The following is a 4,902-nucleotide window of genomic DNA, read 5'->3' on the forward strand; positions in this document are numbered from 1 at the left end:
AAAAGCGAAAGTTAAAAAACATTTCAAATAAAACAAACTACTATATGCTATACTATGCATACTATACTATATACTATAGTTAGCTCGAAGAGTGTATGCAATTTCTGCGTCTTAGATAAGGTGCAAATTATTTCAATAAAACTCAACATAATGGTTACTCCGTATAGTGTTTTTTTAATCATATATTCCATATCCATATTGTTAAAATTAATTTAACCTATCATATACATTGAATTTTTAAGCAAGTGGCAGCCCTGTTAAAAACAGTTTCAAACTATTACCTTATTCAACTTTTCAGTCTGACACCAATATTGTTACACATATTTCAGCTACCTAAATCCCTTTAATTAAAGGTGATTTTAATTTTGAAACAGATGGTAATCCTCCCACATGTTGTTTAGAAATAAAGCCTTTTCAATGACATCTCGATTGATACCCATATTGTAGTATTAATTTAACTTAATTGCATTTGATTTTTTAGCAGGTGGCAACCCTTTTTATGTTCTAACCTAGATATAAACCTTCTCCGCGGCGATATGAATACGTAGGCATCAATGTTTCTACAATCGTAACTCGATACCATGGAGTTATCTATGTCAAACTTGAAGAAACTTTATATTCGTTGTGTTGGTCGAATACTTGGACATCATCCCACTCTATTTACTTGATTTTAAAAAATTGCAGTTTTAAATATTGTAACACTTCGTTTCTGAACATTTTGAGTTGCAATTTTCATAAAAATAATTTTGGCCGCCTAAATCGGTCAAATATCCATATGTGCATTGGAAAAAATTTAGTACTTTCCCCTTGTCGGTGTGATATTATATCTCTTTTCTACCAATGGCTATTTATAATAAGTGAGAAATATGTCTGTTTTCTCTAAAAAACAAGGCAACTAATAATTTTTATGCTCATACTACGCATTGTTGTCATCACAAACTTATCAGCACTAATCAACAAACTACTCATTGTTGTCATCACAAACTCATCAGCAGTAATAAACAAACTCATTGTTGTCATCATAAACTACTCACCACTAATAACCAAACTCATCATTTTTGTCATTGCGAAGTCTTCAGCACTAATCAACAAATTACTCATTTTTCTCATTTTAAAGTGCTTAGTACTAATAAACAAAGTACTCATTTATATCATCATAAACTCCTCAGCACTAATCATCAAAGTCCTAATTTTTCTCATTATAAAGTCCTCAGTACTAATAAACAAACTACAAATTTTTTTCATTATAAATTCCTCTGTACTAATAAACGAAATACTCATATATCATCATAAACTCCTCAGTTCTGCAAAAACCAAATAANTAGCACTAATTATCAAAGTCCTAATTTTTCTCATTATAAAGTCCTCAGTACTAATAAACAAACTACTAATTTTTTTCATTATAAATTCCTCTGTACTAATAAACAAAATACTCATATATCATCATAAACTCCTCAGTTCTGCAAAAACCAAATAAGTAGAAAATCAACAATTTTATTTTTACTAAAATAATTTATTTAAGAAAATTAGTTTTGTACACTAGAATACATATTTATTGTTTTCATAATACATACCTATATTTACAAGATTTCTGCTTTTCAAGTTTCATATTTAAAATTTAGTTTATTTATTTTTTTTATACTTATATTTAAAAAGCTAATGCTACTGTTTATACTCCTTTTGTTTTTTGATTATTTTCTAGAACTACAGCTATATTCTTATTTTATTTATGTATTTTTAATACTTAATTCAAAAAAGTTAACGTTACTGGGATTTTGGACTTCATATTCACTTTCTATTATTTTTATTATTAGAATTAATTTTTTTATTTAGCAGCTACATATCTTAATTTACGGACTTTATTTTATTTTTAAACAATAATATTTCCAAACTTAACGCTACTATTTACACTTAGGGCGTTTACTTATCTATTTTAAAGTATGGTTAAATCATAATTTAAGCTTAACTACAAAACGTTCTGTAGAAACTTAACTAAATGTACTTTAAAATAGATAAGTTAAGAGTCCTTATATTATTTTTTTAGTATAAAATATTTTAGAGTTGTTATATTTACGTGTGTTAATTATAATTATAATGCAATCTTTTTCATGTTTTATTTATGTTATATTAATACCAGTATTATTAGTGATATCATTTACAAACTTATTATATAAAACTAGATATTCTATTCTATTCAATACAATAAATGTATTCAGTATCCGGTGCATATGTTATGTACACATCGTTACTTTAATTCATAAAGGCCCTAACCAACACTTTTTTCGAAATACCGTTTTTCACAGATTTTGGTAAAATACACCTTCAATAAAAATTTTAAGGTCTTAGTAACAAAAACAACGGACTTACATGCTTTTTTTTAAAGTCCACAGATATGCATTTGCAAGATTATATGCACCAGATTCTGAACACCCGTAATGCTTCTAAAAAACTTAATGTTGCTATTTACAGTTTCTTACGTATATGTACTTATTCTACACTGTTACTTAAATTTTTTTATTGATATATATATTTTTTATTATTTCTATTATGACTTAAAGTTATGTATTTTCGCATTAAAGTGCGAACGTCCTCCTTCGATTTTTCTGGTAAAATATCTAATAAATGAATTTATTGTTATCAACTTGTAGATATTATTTTTTCTGTTACATAGATACTAACCAAAGAGGAGCTCAGTCTCTTTAAGACCAACAAGTGGGAACTTGCCTGCTCTTCGCTCTAAATTAAAATTTACCACGGTGTCATCTGTGAACAAGCCATGCATAACTCCGTCAACTGTTCCTTTGGTGCCCTTTGCTCTTGCTAAAAGCCCAAACTACATATCGAAGAAAGAGTGTTAATTACAAATTAGATATACTTATATCAATATCATAATGTTACCATTGCGTCAGGGTAAGCTTTATTTTTAAGCTTGGTTTCAATAGCCTGCACTTGCTCCACCGATGACATGGGAATCATAGTAGCTAAGTCAGTTTCTCTTTTTTGTGTACATAAAAACAATGGTCGGAAACAGGCGTAAAAGCATAAACAGCAAAAATAAAATAATTTGTGTGACAGTTTGGATTTAGAAAGGGAGCTGGAACGGAACAGGCAGTGTTAAATCTTATTGATCACATATGTGAAGGGCTTGACGCAGGGTATAGAGGTGTAGCTGGAGTTTTTTTCGATTTCTCAAAAGCGTTTGATCTCGTAGATCACTACATATTAATTAATAAACTAAGACTCTATGGCTTTGATGGAAAGACGTTGGATCTATTTCGCGATTTCTTATCGAATAGACTGCAGTTTGTTCAGGTTGGTGATGCGAAAAGCACAAAGCTACCGGTGAAATGTGGAGTTCCGCAAGGAAGCGTACTTGGCCCACTTTTATTCCTCATTTACATAAACGATGTCAAGAATATTAGCTTTAATGGCAAATTGTTTATGTATGCCGATGATTTATGTCCAGTTTACAGGTACAATTACTCACAGGTTTTAAAAACAAACATTGAATATGATGCGGCTATTTTGACTGAATTTTCTGAAATTAACAAGCTTAAAATTAATCCTGCCAAGACAACATTTGTAAGATTCAAACCATATCATTGTGGTAATTATGAGAAAATGGAGATTTATATTGAAGGTATTCCAGTGGCAGAGTCTGACATGGTGAAATATTTAGGAATTGTTTTGAATCATAATATGCTATGGGATGAACATATAGAGTCGTTGAAGTCCAAAATTTCCTCTGCTATTGGAGTTCTTTATAAATTTAGGAATAAATTTAACATTTCTACAAAATTGCTTATTTACCAGTCACTCGTACATTCTCATTTGACTTATTTACCATCTGTTTACGGTTGCAGATTGAGCAGCTCATTAAGGTCACTTCAATCAGCCCAAAATAAAGGCCTGAAACTTGTTTTCAATCTTCCGTTAAGACATTCTACTTTTGACCTATACAATAACTATGCTAAAAATATTCTTCCAGTAGAAGGTTTATACAAGCAAAAGGTTTTAATTTATATGTTTAAGGCCATAAAAACTAATAGCCATTGCCTTATACAGTTTTCTCAAAACATAGCCCAGTCCCAAAGGAATACTAGACAAGCCCAGCATTTAAGATCTGTAAGATGTCGACTTGAGTTAACAAAACAGCGAATTTCATACGCTGGGCCACACGAATACCATAATTTACCATCTTACTTGCGAGATATACAAGTTCTTTCAACATTTAAGCAACAAATAAAAAAATATCTGCTCGAAAATTTGGAAACACTTCTAATGTGAATACTGTTAATAATTAATTACTGTTAAATTTTGCATTTTATATTGAATTTATTTTTCTTTTAAAATATTTGAAGTATTTATTTCCTTTTTTTTTTATTATTATTTTTCTGTGTAAATTAGTTAGACGTAAGTCACGCTGTCAACACTGTTGCCTCTACAAAGCCTTCTCGGCGCTGAGGCTTAAATAAGACTAGTTATGAAAAAACACGATTACTACAGAAACGAAAGTGGAAACGAGCTAGGCGATGGGAATCGCTTACCCTTTCGCTTCAAGAAGGCCTTATTTTAACATGGGCATGTCATTGGCGGTAAGCCCTTACCCGCAGCATTACTTTCGAACGAAGGGAGAACGCATGGATAAACAGAATCCAGAGAAGCGAACAAAGAATGCCTTACAGAGAAACTAATGTAGAATGCCTAGATAAGTACATACTTATTTATATTAAATTGAAATCTGAAAATGTCTTAAAAGATTAAATTAATTAAAATTTGTATAAATCAGTTTTTATACATACATACATATGTATATTTAGGTATTCAGATTTTCTTAAATATCGGTATGTACATACATGCATATTTAATAAAGCTTAAAATTGTACTTCCTCACTCTTGTAC

The 4,902-nt window shown here is 30.0% G+C and overlaps 1 long non-coding RNA gene across 1 annotated transcript; it reads right to left on the minus strand.

Moving 5' to 3' along the window:
• Nucleotides 1–2,535: 2,535 nt before the first annotated feature.
• Nucleotides 2,536–2,791, minus strand: LOC108379635 (uncharacterized). Its single transcript, XR_001849499.1, has 2 exons — nt 2,680–2,791; nt 2,536–2,615 (listed from the first exon to the last, which is right to left on the minus strand). It is a non-coding gene; the product is annotated as an uncharacterized LOC108379635 (long non-coding RNA).
• Nucleotides 2,792–4,902: the final 2,111 nt, after the last annotated feature.

The sequence above is a fragment of the Rhagoletis zephyria genome, unplaced genomic scaffold (genome assembly GCF_001687245.7).
Source record: "Rhagoletis zephyria isolate East Lansing unplaced genomic scaffold, Rhagoletis_zephyria_1.1 Rzeph_scaffold_16885, whole genome shotgun sequence".
In the NCBI taxonomy this organism is placed as follows: Eukaryota; Metazoa; Arthropoda; class Insecta; order Diptera; family Tephritidae; genus Rhagoletis; species Rhagoletis zephyria.